The sequence below is a fragment of the Danio rerio genome, chromosome 25 (assembly GCF_052040795.2).
Source record: "Danio rerio strain M-AB ecotype USA chromosome 25, GRCz13ab, whole genome shotgun sequence".
NCBI classification, from domain to species: Eukaryota; Metazoa; Chordata; class Actinopteri; order Cypriniformes; family Danionidae; genus Danio; species Danio rerio.
Window position 1 is genome coordinate 9,936,999 of NC_141045.1, and position 24,260 is coordinate 9,961,258.

The following is a 24,260-nucleotide window of genomic DNA, read 5'->3' on the forward strand; positions in this document are numbered from 1 at the left end:
AAGAACAATATGTACCGAAAAGAACAACATGTGTATTTATAGCAAATAAATAAATAAATAAAGTGTAAATATTATCCCGCTTGCTTTTTGAGCATTGTGGAAAAAATTCTTAAACACCTGTGTTTGGTCATTGTGTTCCCGTGCTCAACAATTAGCTCTAACGGTTAATGCGACTGTGGCGTTGTTCACCAATGAGTGACTCGATACAGATAAACGACCACTGTTACGGTTTACATTGACATTATAATGACAGCTGATCCATGACAGACGCGGTAGAGAAAACTCTGCAAAAAAAAAAGCATGCAAAATGGCCATGAGCAAGATAGAAAAACAACAACACAGACTCATTGGGAAAATGTGCCCGGTGTACGTTTTCGAGAACCAAGAAATATGTGCTTGTATATCACACGTTCTTAAAAAAGAATTCAGCATGAAACGCATCTCCTCACTTGTTTTTAAAGCACGATTTCAAAGAAATTAGCAATTTTAGTGACACAAACAAATTTGTACTGTGAGTCCTGTGTGGCTGTGATAATGACATCACACTCCCTTGAATTTTGGTTTGGTTTTATAGAATACATGGAAACACCAAAGATGCTTTAATATGTTGTGTTTGATTAGCCTGCACAGAACCGCTTAATAACAGCAGGCTCAAATGTATTAAATCTGAAAAAACAGCACTGCTTCTTCTCCACTTGATCATGAGCAGAAGAAATGGAAGCGGAGGACTGCGGCATAATAAAAGCTCTGCTGTTTTTGCGACCACAACTCCCATGATTTCACACTCAGTCGCGGCATCATCAAACTACGCCTTTGTTTGTTGTGATTACGCTCCCTCTAGTGGCAAAAAAAATTACATACTGTGCCTTTAAGAATTTAATATAAATTTTTTAAAAATTGACAAAAATGCTAATGTATTTAAATTGTTTATTTACCAGCAGGTTATGGTAAGCTAATCAACCATTAGCTAGTGTAAAAACATTGACAATGTTGTGCTGTAATGAAACTATGATGTCATCGATTCATTTTCCTTTGGCTTAGTCCTTTATTTATCAGAGGTCACCACAGTGGAATGAACCGCCAACTTAGCCAACATATGTTTTACGCAGTAGATGCCCTTTCAGCCGCAACCCAGCACTGGGAAACACTCTTGCATTCACACACACTGCGGCCAATTTACTTCATCCATAGTCCCTTAACCACTTTTTCTTGTTTCCAACTCGATTCCTATTTCCATTATATTATATTTATGCACATTTTAGATGTTTTGCAAGCAGTTTACAGTGTATTCAAGCTATAAATTGTAACAGTATGTTTACTCATAAACACAGTTCACAGACAATCAAGCAAGCTAAACAAATCCCGAATATCGCAGAAAACAGGGCACAATGCATCAATGCAAACATTACTGTCACGCATCTTGCAGCAATTGCAGTATAAAGGAACAAATGTACTGTGCACACTAGGTTTTGACTGACTACATCTGAAAATGAGGCCCTGATGATCTCGTATTTGCATTTTAGCTATTGTGAGATAACCATGGCAAGCGCATCCACAACCATTAATGCTGTGATGACTTTTGATTGACATTCAGTGACGATGTTTAATAAGGATTGAGTTTAATGAAGCGAGACGTGTGTGTGTGATAAAACCAGAGTGAATGCAAGAGCGATCTGCAAGAGGATGCATATGGCTGAATCGGAGCTTTTAAACCTCCCAGTGGGCTGAAAAAATATGTTCACTAAATTAGTATACACTGCATATTTCCTTGAGTCCGTCGATGCATAGAATATGAATCTTCTGGCAGCGTTTCTTACGCTTTTTCGCCTTAAAAAATGAAACGCTCTCTTTTGCACACTGTCAGATCTGAAAGCAGCTCTACAGTCGCTGACGGAGCTGATGGAGCAGTATTTCTGTCGTACCTTCGCAGCCACGAGGGATAACATTAATCTAACTGCATTGAGGGAGAGTTTTATTCAACCTTATTCAACCATGGAGGTTTTCTTTGATAATATTACTTTTTTATTTCTGAATTAAATGAAGGGAGAATGAAGGACAGAGTGTGAGAGTGGAGGGCAACGGAAGAAGATAAGTGTGTATTAGTTGGATCATATACACACACTCTGCTAACAAAGCCTATGTTGCCTCTAGCTAAATGTCAATGAAGGGGCACTTTAAAAATTAAACTATGTTCTTAAAAATGACTGTAACAAAGGTGACGGTAATTCATCTCCCATGCTGAGTAACTTCTTTCTTGAGGCCAGATTTCAGATATCTCCACATTACCCAGAAGGACATGAGGTCATCTGATGTGACCGTATGTCACATCCACTGATGTCTTCCTTGTTTCTCAGGCCTTTTCATTGATTTCTCTTTCAGAATGTGCAGTTTATACCATTTGGTAAAACAAACCAACATAAATGATTTATCGTTGTGTGAGTGTCAAAAAAGTGCTCTTGGATTGAGTGAATTAAAAGGAACAAAACTACACTGATTTAAACTTTTTATTTACACGTTTTTTAGACTGACTTAAACCTCATTTACACTACGAGCAACTAGCAGGGGCAAAGCGATAAGCGACCATTCATTTTAACGGAGAGTGATTGACTTCCGGCACCCTGTCTACACGAACAACAGCGACCGTTGGCAACCAGGTTGGCGTACGCGACAAAGTTGAGAATCCTTCAATTTTATGCAAAAAAAAAGAGTGACTTTCTTAAGTGACAGCCAATAGGAGGACCAGTAGAGCTCACATGATCTTCTCTCACCACCTGCAGAGGCCGGTTGTATTCTTCATGCTGTAGACCAGAGCTTTTCAAAGTCCAGACTCTTGTCCGGATTTATTCCGGGTCCCACTCCATTTCCCATTGCGTAAAGGAATTTCGTCAAATTGTGGATTTCATTCATTGGTAAATGCATAAACCTTGCAAATCAACTGTTTAGTGTTTTGTATTTTTGTAAAAAAAATAATAATAATAATAATAAAATGAGTCAAAATAAAATCAAAGGTAAAATATTCTAAGTATTCCTGTGTGACTGTTGTTATGACATCCAGTGATCTTACGAGGCTTTACTTGATTGAACAGGCGAATCGCACGTGCACCTGCTTTAGAGCACCGCAGCAAAGCGATCATTTGAATGGATGAAGATGTCTGTTATACAGAAAAGAAAACTTGATGAAGGGAATCGACAGTTCAAAGTTGAATGGACGGATGAGTAAACGTTTATTTTGCCAGAAGCCAGCACAGCCATTCTGCTGGATTTATAATGAGACAATTGGAGCTGTAAAGAGTGGAAATGTGAAACGCCACTATAAAACAGAACACAGACATTTTGAACGGCGGTATCCACAAAATACAGATATAATGACCCCAAAACCACAACACCTAAAGTTCTATTACACACCTTTTGTATTTTGTACTTTTTTTTTTGGAGATAGGTCTGGATGCAGACCTAGTGCAGTTGGCCTGCATGCAATGCTTTTTAATGCCCACATCTAACCCTACCCTTCACAGTGACCTCTCTAGCTCCACTGAGTGCATTGTAATCTCAGCTTGCATCATCATGGCTGCGTACAGATACTTTTTTTTTTTACTGTTTTTTTGTGTTTTGTACAAAAATGGACTTACATTAGTAGTTTCCCCACATTTACATTGTATTTACTGTGTTTTTAATGCAAATGCCACTTTATTTAAAGAAAAATAAATAGTGTTGACTTGGGATGCATGCTATGTAATTGTTTTTAAAAGTACATGAGTTATGTAATATAAATAGTTTCTGACCTTTGACCTTAATAAAAAATCAGATTTTGATATTTTAATGTAGACATTAAGAACCCCCTCTATAGACCTACACAGACCTGCGTTTGCAGCAGATCGCAACCCAGAGCAACAGGGCGCTACAAAGTCGCTGCTAGTGTATTCATTTGAAAATCCAACTACATGTGTTATGCCGTATGTAATTATCCATTAAAAAGAAAAGCTTTAGAAGAGTAATTTGGAGGGAATTAAACTAATCCAGCAGGCTTTGCAAATAAATGATCACATTTTACAACATGCAATCATGTATAATGTCAGTACATTTGTTGCATGTAATTAAGCAGAATCTTAAATGTATTGTTTATCCTTTGTCACAGCTTTGAAGGCAATGTTCACCTAAATCAAAAACCAGCCCGATCTCATAAGAAAAGTAACCATTTTTAGATGAATTGTCCGAAAAATTTCTAATTTGTAAAAATTCATACACTTTCATACAAAATTCATTACACTTGTGTGAAAATGTAAGATTTTTAAAATAAGGCATGCCTCCGACCTCCACCCCTAACCTTATCCTTTACTGCGCATTGACATTGAAGGCAGCAAAAGTAGCCGGAAGCCATTCAATAGGAGCCGGCGGCAATAAGCTGTCTTCGCGGTGTGAGCATCAAGGAGAGTTGAAATCAAGTCAATGACTAATGAGCTGACGCTGTTCGGTGGCAAGCAATCAGAATGTAGACGTCCACTGTTTAAGAGAATTCCGAAGAACACAATCCTGTGAACTTTAGTTGCATTCACAGTTGTTACCAAGAGTCTGATTATTGAGGTTGTTGGATTTCCAGCTATTCACAATGTTTTCTCAGAGAAACATCAATTTAAAAAGTTACTGGCAAGTTACTGATGTGCGTTAATGCTAAATGTTTTTTTTAAAGCTGGAATTTCATGCTAATCATCTCCTGCTAACAAAAAGAGTAACGTTATTGTTGCTTCAAAATATTATGGACACGTGGAGCAAAGCCTCACAACATGCAACGACTTGATCTTCCATAGTTAAATGTATCTGATAAAAGGCGCGCAAAGTTTTCACGACTGAAAGCTTGTTTTTATGCGGGAATGTAAGTGTTTTGTTGATATGCTTCAACAGCTCCTTTAAACACGAAATCAAAAGTAGCGAATTTTGACGCTCTCACTGCTGAAGGCAGACAGGGCGGCCAGAGTGATCACTGATGATCTCGCCACCTTCAGTGTGAATGCAGAGTTATTGGTGGATAAGCAAATCTTACTAAAATGTACGAATGAGATTGTACAAATGAACACAAATTAGCCACGAAATCAAAACGTTAGCAATTGCTGTGAGATTGCGTTGACAAAAAACGTCAAAATAGTATTTTTTATGTGGATTCCGACCTCGCTGTACGTCGTATAAACTAATTGAATAATTCAGGAGCACAGTGATATAGTCAAAACGCTCACTTATATAATATTCCTCAGTCAAGGCCATCATTTCATTTGTGTCTTTGTGCGAAAGAAATCCAATCGTCAAGTGTGCCGCGTCATGAGTCATGACTGCGAAATTCTGCTTGATAATGACTTACTTGTGAGCAGAAATAAATAGTTTGAGCCTATTAGAAAAAGTCACGGTATATGTAGCCCTTACATGACCCCAGATCAGCAATCATTACTGAGATGCGATATCAATTCACCTAATTATCAGTGTCATGTTTTGCAATCAGAACAGCAGCTGGATTTGATTGGCTATCCATTACAGTGACCCCCAAGATCCTCAATGTCATCGGTTTGTGAACTTCATCTGGGCTGAAATCAAATGCAAATCAATCAACGCTGTGAAAAATGCAGGGTCCACACAATCCATTTGAAGGAATAAAGGAATGAGGTTAACTTATACTTTGTTGGCCTGTCACGAAATCTATTTTTTGTTGTACGATATATTGCACCAAAATATATTTCAATAAACAATATTACTGTAATTTTAAGGCCATTTTATGCCACTTATTATATAATACCAGAATGACAATACAATATCATCAAAATGCAAGTACACTCTTCCAAAGAAAACATACTATTTTATTAATTCATGCATTCATTTTCTTTTCGGCTTAGTCCCTTAATTAATCCGGGGTCGCCACAGCGGAATGAACCGCCAACTTATCCAGCACGTTTTTTCGCAGCGGATGCCCTTCCAGCCGCAACCCAACTCTGGGAAAATATTTTATTCATAATATTTATTTTAATTCCAGTCGTTTTAACCATTTAATAATGAGGAAAAACGCATATCCTAATTAAATCAAAATAAATGTTAACAAATAAGTGCAAGGTAAAAAATTACCAGGCTGCGATATCTGCTACAAGATCTACTTTCAGTTGTCACCCACATGAAAATATACTAAAGTAATCTACAGGAAATACTATAGTGTTTTTTAAACAAACTTACACCTCCGATAGAGATAGAGATGCTGCACAATCAGCTAAAATGTTGCTAGAATTGTTTTTTTTTGTATGTATGGCCAACATACACTACCTGACAAAAGTCTTGTCATTGATCCAAGAGTAACAAATAATAAATTGATTTTGAGTTGATCATTTGGAAAAGTGGTAGAAGGTAGATTTTCAGATGAATCATCTGGTAAACTGCATCCCAATCATCACAAATACTGCAGAAGACCTACTGGAGCCTGCATGGACCAAAGATTCTCACAGAAATCAGTCAAGTTTGGTGAAGGAAAAATCATGGTTTGGGGTTACATTCAGTATGGGGGCGTGCGAGAGATCTGCAGGGTGGATGGCAACATTAACAGTCTGAGGTATCAAGACATTTGTGCTGCCCATTACATTACAAACCACAGAAGAGGGCAAATTCTTCAGCAGGATAGCGCTCCTCATACTTCAGCCTCCACATCAAAGTTCCTGCAAGCAAAGAAGGTCAAGGTGCTCCAGGATTGGCCAGCCCAGTCACCAGATATGAACATTATTAAGCATATCTGGGGTAAGATGGAGGAGGAGGCATTGAAGATGAATCCAAAGTATCTTGATGAACTCTGGGAGTCATCAATGCTTTCTTCGCCATTACAGATGACTTTATTAATCAGTTATTTAAGTCACTGCAGAGATGTATGGATGCAGTCGTCCAAGCTCATGGAAGTCAAACACAATATTCATTCTTTGTCCACTACACCATGACTTTATATTTATATTATTTCTGTTAAGTGACAAGACTTTTGTCTCAGCAAAAGCAGACTTTACTGTCCTAATTAAATAATTAAAAATCAAGGCATGATCATATTTTATTTAGGTGAAATAAGCGTGATCTAGAGGCCTTTGCCTTTCATGTAAGCCACTTCTGATACCAAATGTTCAACTAAAAGTCAAATTATTATTTGTTGTTCCTAAAACTTGGATAGAAGACAAAACCTTTGTCAGGTAGTGTATTTTGCATCACCAAAAATGATTCAGGTCATGTTCTTGTGTTGTGCGATAAGTCGATATATATATTGATTATTGTGACAGGCCTACCCATTTAAATATATTCAACATGAAACAATTAAGTTGTTCCAAAACAAACTCAAGAATTGTGTTGTTTCATCTCATTTTGAATAAGTTGTCTGAACAAACAACAAACATCATTTTTTGAGAGCATGCTGAGAATCCATGACAACGGATTTTGATTATTCAGACCATAAAAAGAAAGCATAATAAAACTTTCCATGAAATTGTCTTTGACTTAAAAGTCTGTCTAAGAATAAAGCAAATTGTCAGATAGTGATGGCTGAACAGCTCTGGGGAATGATTTCTCCTGCTCAAGGGCAAGCAGGCAGTCCAAGGTCACAAGAAACACCTCACAATCAAAAGGCAAATGACTGTCTGAAGCCAAAAAGAGAGAGGCAGAGCGAGCGATACAGTCACAAAGTCAGACCGCTGCACAGAGGAAAGGGGTCATTACCTGGGAAACCGAGACAAAACTAATGACACGGAGAGAGACATTCCAAGTTTGGAGCACATACACACCTAAGCAAAACACACATACATACACAAGTTCGCACAGGGAAAAAAATGAGAGATCATTAGCACTCTGCTCGGCTCCACTCAGATGTGAGCGAGTTTCAGATGCGCACAAACACACGCACGTTAATCTCTCGATGTATTATTCATAAGAAGCCATTATTACTGTCATTAAAATCTGCCTTTGATTCATTGAAATGATCTGTGGGAACTGTGTGATCTTCGCTGTCTTCCAGACCCCTACTGAAAGGGTGACTGAACTAATCCGGTAAAACAACTCATTATATACCATTGGGATTTCCACGTGAAAGGACGATCGCATGGAATCGCACTTCATCAAAGCTTGTGCTCATCAACAGTGGTGTCTGAAAGGACATCCGGCTGAAGGACATTTCAGTGAAGGTACCAATACCAATTTCATAACCACCATGGATGAATTGAAAATGGCCAAACTGCACTTCATTTACTTTTTGTTACATTTTTGGTTTAATCTCTTTCAGTCTGGCACAGTGGTTAGCACTTTCTCCTCACAGCTAGAAGGTCACTGATTTGAGCCCCGGCTGGGTCAGGTGGCATTTCTGTGTGGAGTTTTCATGTTCTCTCCGTGTTGGCGTGGGTTTCCTCTAGGTGCTACGATATCACCCACAGTCCAAAGCCATGCGGTAAAGGTGAATTGGAATAACTAAATTGGCTGTAGTGTATGCAACATAGGCTCACTCTGAAAACGTACCCCTATATAAATTTCTGGAGATCGCGAATTACGTAGCCAGAAGTACGTAGGGCTGCATTTCGGCTTAAAAATGAATGCTACAGGGTGGAGCTTACCTCCATATGGATGGCATTTCCAATGTTATAAATTTGTCCAGTTAGCTCGACTTGTTCGTCAGTGGACTTGTGACGCAAAAACTGTTGTGGATCATGATGCGAGGTTAAAGTCCAGTCAAGAACGGTTCGAGAAAGCAGGTAAGACATAAACAGAATCCAAAAAATAAAACAAACAATCAAATAACAGAGTAAGAAGGTGGAAAAATCTGAAAACGTGGTAAAAATCAGACAAGGCCTTTTCTTTTTCTGGATTATTATTTAAACCGGTCGGTTGGGTTTAGAGAAGTGGGTCAATCAGTGTTTTTGAAAACACTATTGGTTGGGTTAAGGGAAGGAGGAAAGTAGGCAGTCTGTCATTCGGCCTCTGGTGGATTTACGCGAGAAGAGCAGGCACGAATGGCACTCTCAAGAAAAATTTGAGATCTCAAAAAGCATACAAAGCAGCCTCTGGTGGATTCCCGAAAACACAAACTGCAAAAACACATAGCTCCTGGGACGTATTTTCTTCAGAAATGTATATATGGGTACATTTTCAGAATGAGCCGGGGTTGAGTGTACGTATGTGTGTGAATGAGTGTGTATGGTTGTTTCCCAATACTGGGTTGCAGCTGGAAGGGCATCTGCAGTGTAAAACATATGAAATGATCAATAAAGCGCCAGTTTTAGTTTATAAATGGAGGGAAAATGAAAGTGGTGTTTTAAATGTCTGTTTTAACGGAAGTATTTGAACCTAAAGACAAACATACAGCTGTCAAAATAATTAATTTTAATTAGCCTTAATAAAGAATTATGATAAAACCAAAATTTAATTAAAGGAGGCATCCCTTTAAGAAAATGAAAATATAAATACCTCTTACATCAACAATGCATTGGTGCCCACAGAACAGCTGCTCGCTGGATATTTTCTCTGTAAACCCTAGAGATGGTTGTGCATGAAAATCCCAGTAGTTTCTGAAATACTCAGACCAGCCTGTCTGGCACCAACAACCATGCCACGTTTAAAGTCACTTAAATCACCTTTCTTCCCCATTCTGATGCTCGGTTTGAACTGCAGCAGATCGTCTTGACAGTGTCTACATGCCTAAATACATTAAGTTGCTGTCATGTAAATGGCTGATTAAACATTTGCATTAACAAGCAGTTGGACAGGTGTACCTAATAAAATGGCCGGTGAATGTATATTCAATGTCAAAGCCATCTATTTATATTTTCATTTTCTTGTCGGCTCATTAATCCGGGGTCTCCACAGCGGAATGAAGCGCCAACTTATCCAGCAACTTTTTATGCAGCGGATGCCCTTCCAGCCACAACCCATCTCTGGGAAATACACACACACACACAGACTGCGGACAATGTAGCCTACCCAATTCACCTGTACCGCATGTCTTTGGACTGTGGGGGAAACCGGAGCACCCGTAGGAAACCCACGCGAATGCAGGGAGAACATGCAAACTCCACACAGAAACGCTAACTGAGCCGTGGTTCGAACCAGCGACCCTCTTTCTGTGAAGCTATAGCACTACCTACTGCGCCACTGTGTTGCCCCATTTATTTATATTTTATTGTTAAAACATTTTCACACTTACCTTATTTTACTATACTTTTTTAATGCAAACAATGCTCTACATTTATTTACTCACATTAAAGTTCTCAGTTAATGATGCCCCATTGTCATTTCAACTGAACGCAGATAAAAGACATTCAAACGTTCTTTAAGCGTTGAGCATCTAAGCGTTGAGCACAGAGGAACAGCCTACCTGACAAAAAACCTTTCTGATCTATTGATCTGACCTATCTCATGACCTAATCTCACATGAGCTAATTACTCCTGCTAACACCCGCCGTTTCATCCTGAACTCGCTACTCCTTTCCATCCTCAAATCCAGTTGTAAGCCATTGTAAGGCAGATGACAACCAATACCACAGGGTTATCGTCTATCGCTCGAGCGGGTCAGGATTGCAGTGAAGAGGTGAGAAGATGCTAAGCTCTCCTGAATGAATCACGGTGGCCTTTTTGTCATCACATGAGGCAACTGCTTCCAGCTCTCTCCCTCTCTCTCACACCACTAAGGCTGATAGACAGAGATTTTACACCATTCTGATGGTGACTAACGAGGCCTGCTTCGCTTTACTGCTTTATAGCCACGCTCAGTCTAAACCAATGGATCTCAAGCGTCTCCGGCCAAGTACCTAGTCACAACAATGCTTCCTCTAATTTTTATAATTATGCTAGCAAAGTAATTACCAGAACAGAGCGTGCTGACATCACTACAAATTGTAAATTGAGAGCGAGCTTGAGCAAAACTGAGCCGTATAATGCCATGCTTTGATTAATATAAGTGTACTGTACATTCCTGTAGTTGGGATAAATCATAGTATGGCAATATCATCATCCATTATTTAGCTGGCCCCCTTTTTTATTTTAGATCTGAGGAAGATTCTAGAACAGCAGCTAACAAGCACACTTTGTCTATTCTTTCGGACATTATAGTGACTTTATGAGTGAGTCATTGAATGATTCACTCAACCACACTGACTGCTTTCATAACAATATTTTGATTAGATACCATTTTGAAGAAGTTTTACTTCACAAGCGCTAAAAGTGCTGTAACTTGTATTGTATGAATGTGTGTAAAATAAATAGTAAATAGGATGCACCTGACTAATAAGTGTTCATTGCATTGCTTCCCCACCATTCCCAAATCCACTCCCTTGACCTGATGGGATATCAAAGTGTCCTTAAGGTACTAAAGTGGTCAGAGGTACTAGGGTATCTGGGTCTGTGCTTAATTTGTGAATTGCACGGCCTCGGAACAGATCAGGGTAACGGATCCGGCATGTTCCGAGGATGGAGAGGTGTTGCGCAAGAAAGTGTAGAGCGGGGTGGGGTGGAGGTGTAGGGGTGGAGGGGAGTCGCGAAAGAAAGTGAAAGTGAACAGCGGATGGGGGAGGAGGGCGGTTGAGGAGAGGGATAGGTAAAATGAGGTGCCGGATCAGATTCCTGAGGTGCCGGATCAGGATCAAAGGCACAAATTAAGCCCTGATCTGCATACTTTTTATCTACTCTTGTATGAGTACTAGGGTTACACGATATAGGAAATAGTCTGATATTGTGATATGTTAATTTTCTGCGATAAATAGAACAGCTCTATTTGACAGTTTAACAATATTCGGATACAGAAATTTGTTTCTGTGCAAGTACAAATATTCATTTCTTGTCTAAATATCTAAAAAAAAATTGTAGGTCAAGTAAAAATATTCTTTTGTTTTTGCTTTCAGAAGAAGTAAGTCAAAATTAGGAAATTCTTATTAAAACTTAAATGGTTTTTGAGCACAATTAAGTGCACACTGCATGCCATATTGCCTGATGATTGTAAGTAATAATCTCAGAAGGCAATTGACTGTGTAAAGCCACATAAAAGAAAACAAAAATATGATGTGTATGCCAAATTCAGCGTTTAATCAGCCGGAATGACGTGACGTCGACCAGCAAGACCTAGCTGTCATTCAAGTGGCCACGCCCTTAATTATGCAGACTTATAATAAAGTAATATAAATGAAACGGATGAGTTAAAAAAAGATTCACCCCCCTCACAGTTGTCATGAAGCGTAATATTAGCTATATACACCAAAATCGTTTTATGTACCAGGCAGTAAACAAAGTTTTTCTGCTGTAAAGTTGGCCATTTTACCATTTTATTTTTAATAACTGTTTCGTTTTCAACAATGTCAAGTTTAACATTTCATCTCAATGTCAAAAAATGCTTCCAATTCATCACGTTTACAAACATCTTTTTAGTTTTAGGTTTCTTCTCAATTTTGCGTGGTCCAGCATTATTTAGTCGACTTTAGTGGTTTTAGTAGACTTCAGTGATCTTGTGTTTCTTTTTGGTCTTTCCCACTGTCGATGTTGCAGTCCGGCAAAATGACAAAGAAAGCTGATCCTGATTGGTCCTTGTGTGTGCACTTGAAATAGATATTTCTTAGATTTTTTTTTGTAGATAAAACCTTTTTTTGTTTTTTAAATAAAAAGTAAACAACTTATAAAAAACATCACAATGTAAATAAGTTGTCATTTAATATATGTGAATAACTCAATTTCGACAAAAATGTCAGATAGAATCTTATAATTCTAAGGTGAAGATTTGTCTATTTGTGTTTGTGTTGGCAAATTTCCCTATAAGTGAATCAGTCACTCAAGTGATTTGATTAGAAAAACATGAATTCATTTAAAACGAAAACAAACAAGCGACACATGCACATTAGCTGGAGTCCTTTATGCATGATTTGAGCTTGAGACAAACCATTCATGATACTAATCTTGTCAGATTTCACACTATTTAGATTGAAACATCATTTCAACAAAGATGACTGCACATTTATCTCTTTCTTTTTTTTAGTGAGATGAACAAGATGTACTTGTAAAGCTGGAAATAGCTTTCGAGAGAACAAATTTCTTTTACAGGGACTCTGACACGGTCAAAACCTTACCACTTCACATTGCACATTGTAGGCGATGAACACCAGGTCTACAACATAATACATTTCTAGAGTCATGTTAAGCACCACCTGCACACATTCATCAACATCAATGTGTAGATCACAAGTATATAACAAAATTTTCTGTCATCATTTACTTGTTTCAAAGGTTTAGCATTTTCTTTCATCTGTTAAACATAAGAAGGGGAATGCTGAAAACCATTGAGTTTGTTTTGTCTATGGAAGACTATGGTTACAGGCTTTCAGCTTTCTTCTAAAATATCTCAGTTTGTGTTTAACAGAATAAAGAAACTCATAAAGGGTTGGAACCACTTGACGGTGAGTAAATAGTGACTACATATTTATTTTTGGGTGACCATCTCTTTAATAGGAAAGGCTCGATTTCTTTTAAGACGTTCTTAACAATGAAGCCTTTTCCGCAGACCCAAAATTACATACCAAAAACTCAGCGTAAATGCTCAGAAGGGCTCATTACTCAAAAATCTTGCTACATCACTGGAGAGCCATTACCTGTCCCAACCAGCTTTTACCTTATTCTGAATCATCCACAGTAATGGCAATGATTCATTCCCATTGCGCTTCAGCATCCGACACACAGGAGATTCAGTAACAAATCGTTGGGGCTCAGATGTGCATGCGCAAGGGTTAGTAATGCCCACCGGTTCTCCACAGCGGCCTATTTTCTTTTGAACCTCAGGATGTGTGTGTGTGATTTCACAAAACACAAGACCTGTGTGTTGATGCTTTATTTGTGTATGAAACTCACCAAGGCGTTATAGCTACTGTGCTAAGGTTAATCAGAAGCTCACAATATACAATCACCAGCCACTTTATTAGGTACACTTTACTTGTACCAGGTTTAACCCACTTTTGCATTCAGAACTGCCTTAATCCTTCATGGCGTAGATTCAACAACGTACTGGAAATATTCCTCAGAGATTTTGGTCCATATTGACATGATAGCATCACGCAGTCGCTGCAGATTTGTCAGCTGCACATGATGTTAATCTCCCATTCCACCAACCCCCAAAGGTGCTGCTTTGGATTGAGATCTGGTGACTGTGGAGGTCATTTGAGTACAGTAAACTCATTGTCATATTCAAGAAACCAGTCTGAGATGATTCTAGCCTTATGTCATGGCACGTTATCCTGCTGCAAGTAGCCTTCAGTAGATGGTCAGCAACAATACTCAGGAAGGCTGTGGCATTGACACGATGTTCAATTGGTACTAATAGGGCCAAAGTGTGCAAAGAAAATATCCCCCACACCATTATGTCACCACTAGCCTGAACTGTTAATACAAGGCTGGACGGATCCACACTTTCATGTTGTTGACGCCAAATTCTGACCCTACCATGCAGATGTCGCATCAGAAATCAAGACTCATCCGAGCAGGCAAAGTTTTTCCAATCTTCTATTGTCTAATTTTGGTGAGCCTGTGAGAAAAATCTTCTGCTGCTGTACCCCAAGGTTGGATCTTCAGAGATGCTCTTCAGCATACCTTAGTTATTTGAGTTACTGTTGCTTTTCTATCAGCTGAAACCAGTCAGGCCATTCTGCAGCAAATCATGTTGACCATGGCTGTTTCTCAATATGCGCTCTTCAACACTCTTGCGTCCTTGTGTAACGTCATCATCAGCTGCCAAAGTTCAGTTCCAATACTCTAGACTGCAAGAACAGAGGACGTGTGAAACTTCCCGGATGTGATCTTGATATCGAGGATGCACCGATGCAGACTTAATCACTTATCTCGCTCTAGAAGTCCCAGAAGTCATTGCGACTGGAGATGGGAAGTGCAGCATTTTATTTAGGTTTATTATTAAAGTTCAGAGATCTAACTTATTAACCTCAGGAGGTTCCCTAAATGAAACGGTGAATATAAACATTACCATGGACATCTTAATAAAGGAATAAACACATTAAGGGCATTTATTTGCTGAAATTCATATTAAAATCTGTTTTACACCTGGCAAGACCGGTCTTCACAAGTTCGTTCTCTGCATACTTGGAATTGAGAAACAGCCCATGTCTACATGCCTAAATGCATTAAGTTGCTGCCATGTGATAGACTGGTTAGAAAATTATGTAAACGAGCAGTTGGACAGGTGTACCTAATAAAGTGGCCGGTGAGTGTATATTCCCCTACAGAATTATGCAGAACATCTTCTGATAAACGCTTATGTGTGTCCGAGAGGCGGCGGACTTAATTATGACCACAAAGTCTACTCTTTCGCTTGATATTAATGATGTGAGATCATTAAAATGACTTACTAATTAACTGTACTGGCAAAGACCTTGAATTAAAATGAAACCTTTCAATTTCAACTTTAGCTTGCGACAAAACCGCCGGCTCTGATCCTAAGCGGTCAGCAACTTCCTTTCGCTTTTGGCGAGACCTGATTACACAAATGACATTCAAAGGGGAAAAACCTCAAAGTGACACCAATATCATTCTGTCAGTACACATGCCAGCTGAAGATGAAACAAGCCGCCGTGTGTGTTTGTGTGCACGTCTGTATGCGTGTGGGAATGATGGGATGGAGAGAGAAAAAGAGGGACCACATCCACCACACTTTAATGTCAGCCATTTCAAAGGTGTTTGTAACTCAGAGCCAGGAGGTTTCATCCCTTCTCTCAGCCTCCGTTAGCCTGACATGTTTTCTCTCTGCTTCCGTGAAAAAAAAAAAAGCTCAGCATGAAAGAGTATGTCTTTCCCTAGTCGCATTTGCACAGACTGGACTTTTGAAAGTGACTGGAATTAAACAAGTCATTATAGCTGGTCTTCACAGAATGTGTAAAAATAAAAAAAACAGCAATATTGTGAGTCGGTAAACCCATTTTAAATAACTCTTCTTCATTTCATCATTTTAAAAGCCAATTATTGAAAGATCAGCTGCCTTATCAGTATCATCCACATAATCTTCAATAATACACGATCTTTAACAAATTAATCAAGTAGTGCTGCTAATATTTTTGTGGAAACTAAGATACATTTCACTTCATGATTGTTACATTATAAATATATTTACTGTCATTGTTGATTATTTTCTAAATAAAAGGTGTGCATTTAACCTGGAAATCTTAGAAACCTTAATTTTTGAATGAATAATTTATTCATAAGCAGCATTTTAGCTCTTTTTTTACTTAATATGTGATCATTTCCCCCTTAAATTGATTTTGAATACATTTTTGCCTCTATAAATACCCTTATTTCTTAATTATACTGTAAAAACAGTCTCACTGCCTTTTAGTTGAATCAAATGACCTTTTCTAGTCATCTCAACTTACATCAGTCAACCTGACTAAAATAAGTAGTTCAAACTTTGTGTAACTTAACCTAAAACCTGATTAACTTAAGAAAATAAATCAAAGTAACATAAAATATTTCATTGTCTTTTGCGGCAGTGACTCAGCACTGTCGCCTCACAGCAAGAAGGTCACTGGTTCGAATCCTGGCTAAGCCAGTATCTGTGTGGAGTTTGCATGTTCTCCCCATGTCAGCGTGGGTGTGCTCTGTTTTTTTTTTTTATATATATATTTTTTTTAAATATGTGAACAAAAAAATTAAATGAGGGTAGTATAGTGGCTCGGTGGTTAGCACAACTTCCTCACAGCAGGATGGTCGCTGGTTCGAGTTCCGGGTGGGCCAGTTGGCATTTCTGTGTGGAGTTTGCATGTTTTCCCTGAGTACCGTGTTGTGGGTGGAAGGGCATGCACTGTGTGAGAACATATGCAGGAATAGTTAGCTTTGCTGTGGCGACCCCTCATAAATAAGGGACTAAGCCAAAAAAAAATAAATAAATGAAGATTAAAATAACCTCTTTATTTATTACCCTTTTAAAAAATAAGACTGTTAAAGAGATGTGGCAATGTTACTGGCCACGCAATGGTTGAAAACACAATAAAGATATACAGTACTATGTTCCAACTCATTATCTGCATTAGTTGGTTTTTACACTGATTTTTTTGTTACTGTTCATCCAGAGATCATCTTTAAGACAGGACTTTATGTATGAAATTTGTACAAAATTTATATTAAAGTCAAAAACTAAAGTTTAAGAATACCTCCTCATTTACAGTAAAGGGAATGAAGTGGCAGAGAAGCTGAATTAAACTTCTTCCGAGCAATGCTGTTGCTGTCAATCATTTTTTACTTCACTAGGTCAGTTTGATGGTAAGAGGATTGATCAAATAGGCCTGTCGATAAAAGGTTTGCGAAGAATTTTCATGCTCCCTTGTAAAAGTATTTCGCAGTATTTTCAAAATACAGTATTTCCTGATAATGTCCAAGGTTCAGACACACTCTCGCAGTTCAAAACTAGATTAAAGACCTATCTGTTTAGTAAAGCATACACTCAGTGCATCACTTAGCGGTATGATACATGAATGTGCTCTACACAGGTTTCTTCATCTCATTTATATACACTATGAACAGCAGCTACGCTAATTATCTTTATTCTCTGTTTCCACACAGCAAATTCATCAGAGTTAAATTCTCGGTGTTGAAGCATTTCAGAGTAAAGTGTTGACGTTAAAGAGTTAGATTTTGATAAATGAATATAATAAGAGTTAGAATTGATTTTATTCAGTGCGAAATCAAGGAGTTAAGTTTTCAACAATTGGTGGTGTTATTTCCAACATCCGGGAATTCATGCAGCCCCAGTCACTGAAGAATTTTCCAGACGCCATTTTCCATCTGAGGTTTAGAACAGCAACTGGTGAGTCAAACTACCTAAATGTTGGTATTTTACAGACTTTCTTTAAGGAAATACAGTTGTAAACATATTGTTAAGTTAATAACTTTAGAATGGAGTGACAATTTTAAACTTCTGCGGTTCATTCATGGTCGTTTGTGTAACTGCATTACTATTGACTTCTTTTCAATAATGTTTTTATATATGCTCACGCATACATAGTGCATAAAACATCAAATGTACATGTTCAACACATTTCTGTCACGCTTAATGCCATTTTGTGCGTTGTTACCCATCTGTAAAATAAAATCGACACTTCTCCTTTAATTCCAAGCAAACTAACTTAGCGAGGGAATCCCCGGAGCAGCCTAGCCTACTCTGCCCGGATGCTAACAGCAACACAGGACGGTTTCCATAAGCCCTGGAGAGTTTCTAAAACATATCTGGTGAGTAAATGAACATATGCTTACTTGTAAAAGGCTTCCTGACTGAAACATATGATTGTTTGTTATTCGTGTAAGTTACGTTAATTTGGTTATTTTAAACACCGCGGCCCTTTTAAACTGGTTCATTCGTGGCCGTCCATATACCGTTAGTCCATAGACTCGCGTGATAACGTACGCTTGAAATATATTAAGTGTTGACAACCATTAAAGTCGGAATGTTAACATTAATGTCTTTAAATGACCGCGTTTGCACTTTATCAGACATTTAACGTTACAGAAGTCTCCCGGAAGTTGCGGGACTAACGTTAACGTTATCCCGCAAATGCACAGAGACTCCCAGATGCTCAAGTAGATGCCCGCAAATGAATGATAATCTCCCGGAAATCGCGCGTCTCCCGCCCGGTCATTAAACACTTTGCACACCCCTCTCCACCTCATCCCTCCCAGCTCTTCAGGTACGTCGCGCGTCACCCCCACCGCTCTTCAGGTACGTCGCGCGCAACTCATCCCACCGCTCTTCAGGTACTCATCTCTCCCGCTACCTCCCGCAAATCAGCTCTGTATCCCCCGAAAATGACTTTTCCCAACTTGGGATGTCTGACGTTAGTAAGTTAGGCTATTTCTGTAGTCAGGAACATCTAAGTAAAGCTTTTTCTCCAGCATGATATTGTGCTTAAAACTATAGGCTAAACTTAGCATGTACTGTACACAACATTTCCGTTTTATTAAAGACAATTTAGTGCGTTGTAAACAGCCACCTGTCTGTAAAATTAATCAACTGATTCATATTTGAGCAGCCTAATGATGATACAGGTTTGATTTGTAGATTTATTATCAATAATCAACATCTGAATCAAAAGATATCTGAAAAAGTGTGAGGCATACTTTGTGATGTTCATCTCTCCTTTTATCTGAAGGTTATGCATATGTGTTAGATACTAATGTGTTGTTTTTTTTAACAGCCACAGTTCTCTATACAATAACACAAGACCCTGTGACGGTGGCTGATTAGAGACGGATGGTGTATTTCCAGAGTTGGTGGAATGACCAAGCACACCTTCTTGGTCATATGTGGTGATAATAATGAAGGTATGTTTGATAAAGTTCTGTATTTGTTTCACAATAAGCTGAGAGGGTATTCGAGCATTAGAGAATAACAAATGACATGAAGGTGATCAGTTTTGTATTGTGGGTGAACTGTTACTTAAATAATGTTTTGCTCTTTGCTTTGCACTTTTCCTCTTCTGCGTATCCTAATATTTTAGATTATAGTTGGACCTGAAACATCTGCTAGACTCCAGGAAAGGTGGCGTCAATACTGGACCTGAAAGGGCCTAACAAGTTGAATCTGGTAAAGAAACACGCACTCTCACACACACACACACACACACACACACACACACACACGCACACACGCACACACACGCTTACAGAAAACTGTAAGTTTATGAATATTTTTTTACACTGTGGCCAATATTTTGGGGAAATCAGCATCACTAAATGATATAAAAGATTTTAAGCTCCTCTAAATTTTGCTCCAAGTGTTGTGTTAAATTCAGGATTCTGGACAGACAGCTGCCTGTTTTTCCAGTTCTAGTCATAGTGGTTAACCTAATTGTTTTTGGAGATCCAACAGTGATATATGTGTTTTTTCTACTTTTCCATATCCTGTCACCTCAACCAGCTGGGAGAGTCAAGTTGTGGATCATCATGAAGATTTTCAAAAGGTGAGTTTAGATTTCTTGAATGTTTTATTTACTTTAAATGTTCTTTTAAATATATCATAGAATTTGATTGCAATTTGTTTTCAAACATTTTTCTTAGTCATGCTGGAGTTTTGAAGAGTTCTTAGATGAGCATCACCCTATATCCGTGCATCAGGAACCACCAGACGAGCGATCAGCAGCTACTACATCGTCATGGATAAAAAGATCATCCTGTGGCTGGGAAGCACTTCATTCACAGGACATGCTTGATGAGATTTCCTAGCTCCAGTTTGTTTCACACAAGTTTACAGCATTTATACCTTCATTTAAACTGCTGTGTTTGATATGGAGGAACAAGGAAACACCAGAAGTCAAAGATTTGCACGCCAAGTTGTTTAAAATGTAATTTCAGAAGAAAACTATGCGTTCAGAAGAAAACTATGAGTGACGCTATATTGAACTTTCAAATTGCACTGATGAAACATCAAGTTTGGACCAAAGGACTGAAACAGCCTTTTTGAGCACTGATCATACATATTTTGTTGATACTGTCTGTACTAATAAAACATTTAAAGCATATTTGACATTGTTGCATTTTAAAAACTGAATGAATTGTTGAAGTTGTGAATGTTTTCAAATAAAATGTTTTTTATTTTGTAATTTACAGTCTATTTGACCTTTTTACCATATTTACACTCAAGAGAGTTGAATAAAATAACAATATATTACACCAGGCGGTGTTAAATATAGTTACATTTTTTAACTCTGCCCAGAGTTAAAATTAACCCTTACTTCGGTGTCAATGTGCCAACCCTTTTGAAAGTATTGATTTAACTCTGTTTTGAGTGGACCCCATGAGACACTTTCAAAGTGTTGAAATTAACACCCATAGAGTTGTTTTGGGTCCCCATATTTTGCTGTGCACCTGGGAATACTCCTCCCGAGGCCCTCAGACCCCTGATTTGATCCAAGACCAGCGAGGAGAAGATCCCAAGTTTTCCATAACCTGGACCAGACCAGTGGAGAGCATGAGACTGAGGTCCAGCTTCCAGTGCTTAGACTGCAGCTCTGCACATGACGTTTCGCCAGTGGAGAATTGGTCGTACCCATCTGAGCCTGGTTCTTTCAGGGTTTTTTTTTCTTCACTTTCGCCAATTGGTGAAGTTTTTTCCTCGCCACTAGATTGCATGGTTCGGGATCTGTAGAGCTGCGCATCAATGGATTTGCTCTTCAGTGTTTGGTAGTGATTATTGAGCCACAATGAACTGAGCTAAACTGAACTAAACCTAAACTTTAAAACTGAACTACACTGTTTCAATTTACTATGATCTTTTATGTGAAGCTGCTTTGACACAATCTACATTGTAAAAGCGCTATACAAATAAAGATGAATTGAACTGAAAAGTTTATTTTGATACACATAAAATTGAGATATTTTATTTTAATATACATTTCAATGCATTTTTGCCCATTCCTGCCTATGTTGATATAATTTCTAATTATAAAAACACGTCTCTTGAACCATTTAGCAGGGACTTGTCATAGTCAGAAGCAAATTTACAGAAGAAAATAGATAAAACAGATTTGAAAATTTGGCAAGAAAAATCACTAATAAAGCAATTTGGAAACACTGAAATAATTGAAGAAAAATTCAACATGTCTCAATGAAGTTTGAAGCACATAAGGAGTTGAAATGCGCACCTATTACTTCTTTACTAAAAGAAAACAGGTCCTTAAACTACTGCTCTACATTGTAAAAGCGCTATACAAATAAAGCTGAATTGAATTGAATATTACAATACACATATTATTGATATATTATTACATATTCAAGTTAAACATTTTGTTTTGAAATCCCTAAAATTTGCAACCAGGTTTTAATAGACTTGCAATATTGTTGAAAATACAGAACATTCAGTTTTGATATGTAAAAAGATTTCTGTTCTTATGTGTCCTCTGCTTATAAACTCGTAAACAAACAATTGTGATCGGGTCATGAAATGTGATTATCGGCCGTTACTAACTCTGGCCGTGACTAACTAACCGATCAGAGCATCCCTAGTGTTGTGATGAGGTTACTTTGCTATTAAGGGTGTCACGATCCTCCAAATCCTCGATTCGATTACATTTTCGATTCTAAAGGCACGATTCGATTCGATTTTCGATTATGAATAATTAATTAATTAATGACCAATTAATTATTTGTAGCCTACCGTTTAAACTACCTGACCTGGATGGTCTTTGTTTTACCCATAAACAAATCATACAGTAAATGAATAAAGGCAAGATACACACATAATTACCACCTGCCAATCACTTTTTCTGCGGGACTCGTGAATAGGCAGTGATCTGTGTCGTTATAATGACGACGGTAAAAAAGACGCACAACCAACAGGAACCAACCAACAGTATCTGAGGTGTTCGCTAAAATGACTAAGTACAAGTGAGTGAAAGATTGAAGCAGTCTACTGATCCTCTGACTGCCTGGACCTGCTCTCTCGAGCGCATGGCTGTGAGTGCGTCTGTGTCTGTGTGGTCACGTGATGTGCCTTTTCAGAGGTAGAGAGGAAGGAGGGCTGCTCAGAAATGCTACACGCCACTGTGGATGTCAAATCGTTGTCGTTCTAAAATGCCATTTAAAAACAAAGACAGTGTAAACAGGGCCAGAGTGTGTACTTTTCGCAAGCGGATTTGCAACAGGGGCGGGCGGAGGATCGCGATGCAGGTGTTGTCTATCGGACGAACCATACGCAATACATACATACCAGAGCTTGCAAAACTGTGTTTTTTTTTGTCGACAACACGAACGTTGTCAACATAGCTCACTGGAAATCCAAAATGCTTACACACCGGCGACTTCATTGAAAGAGGAGAGGGTTTAAGTTCTGTCGAAATGGAAATCGTGACACCCCTATTTGCTATGTGGTTGTTCTGGGTATCTGACCAACATAGCCCAAACCCAAGTTTCTTGCCTCAACTTTTAAACTCATAAACTGTCAAGTGACGCAAACGTGAACGATACACCAGCAATGAATATTACAGTCATAAATCAGGCTCCGTTTGAGGCTAAGCGCCTTTAGAAAAGTACATCTATGAGATATTTAAAGCCAAGCGGCCCGTGAGATTTTTCTAGAATGTGACATTTGAAAAAAGTAAATATCCATTATGTTTCCGTGGGAGTTCATACAAATAAAATGTAAGCTATATGTCACACATTAAAATATGCCCTGCAAAGCTCTTCCTTCATGCAATGTTTGTGAAATCATTCTGACAATAACATTCGCTTAGCTTGAAATCCATCCTTTGTGCCTGTGGACATTTAAAAAAAACCTCCCACCTCAATTTCAAAAAGACTTTCTTTTGTAAAAGAGAATGGAGCATCTCCCCTGAAGCTTGGGTGCTTATCGTGAGCGCTTTAAGAGCAGAGGTAATGACTATAATAACTAGCCAGTACATTTATTTCAGTCTTTCGGTCTCGGCGAAACACCACTGTAGCTGAGAGAAGTCTGCTCTGGAGGGATTTCTCACATGGCTGAGCTGTAATAAGACTGAAAACGTCCTCTAACACTTCATGTTTCTATGGAGACTTTCTCTGTCTTAAGTATACAGTTGACAGTGTGAAAAGAAATAGGTTTGAGAGATCAGACATGTTTTCTGGATTTTATTATTTTTTTTAAATATGACACATTCATCGGCCCAGAAAAAGGGTGCATGGACAGACGTGAGACTTATTTTCTTTTCAAGCTTGAACATGGGGTAAGGGTTTAGAAGCGAAATCACTGTACCATGAATGAAGAGCGTATTCAGAAGCACTGCTGTTGAGCCCCTGGGTAAGAAAGCTCATCCTTCAGGGATGTTTTATTGTGTGTGTGTTCGTGTGTGTGTGTGTGTGTGTGTGTGAAATCTCTCTCTCTCTCTCTACATCCATCTATTTAACTAAAACAGGAATTCATTCTTTTGTAGTTGTATGGAGTGTTATTTTTAACGACTGCAAAATACCAAGCCAGGCTCCTTTTTGAAAATGTAGCACTATATACATTTCTGGAGAGCACCAAATATGTCCCAGGAGCCAGGGCCGGAGTGGGACTCCTTTTCAGCCCTGGAGTTTCAAGCCTCAGACCGGCCCACCACTATATTAAAATAAGGTCATTCCAATTCAGTTTCTAATTACACTATCATGTCTTTTTTTGAGAAAACAGCTGCTTTAGAACTTCAAATGTTCAACAACCCTAACAGTATTATATGTCTTAACAATAAAAATGAAAAAAAAAAAAAACATACTCAGACGAGGATCAAACCCGGGTCGGCGGCATCGTA

The 24,260-nt window shown here is 38.4% G+C and overlaps 1 protein-coding gene and 2 long non-coding RNA genes across 4 annotated transcripts in view; 1 reads left to right on the plus strand and 2 right to left on the minus strand.

The window, feature by feature from the left end:
- The window catches only part of furinb (furin (paired basic amino acid cleaving enzyme) b), a 161,119-nt gene that overhangs the window by 104,380 nt on the left and 32,479 nt on the right, over positions 1-24,260 (minus strand).
- LOC147837659 (uncharacterized) lies at positions 17,757-20,603 on the plus strand. Its single transcript, XR_015526195.1, has 6 exons — positions 17,757-17,815; positions 18,126-18,237; positions 19,200-19,326; positions 19,503-19,588; positions 19,922-19,964; positions 20,062-20,603. It is a non-coding gene; the product is annotated as an uncharacterized LOC147837659 (long non-coding RNA).
- Positions 20,866-23,850, minus strand: LOC141380893 (uncharacterized). Its single transcript, XR_015526209.1, has 3 exons — positions 22,853-23,850; positions 21,050-22,021; positions 20,866-20,997 (listed from the first exon to the last, which is right to left on the minus strand). It is a non-coding gene; the product is annotated as an uncharacterized LOC141380893 (long non-coding RNA).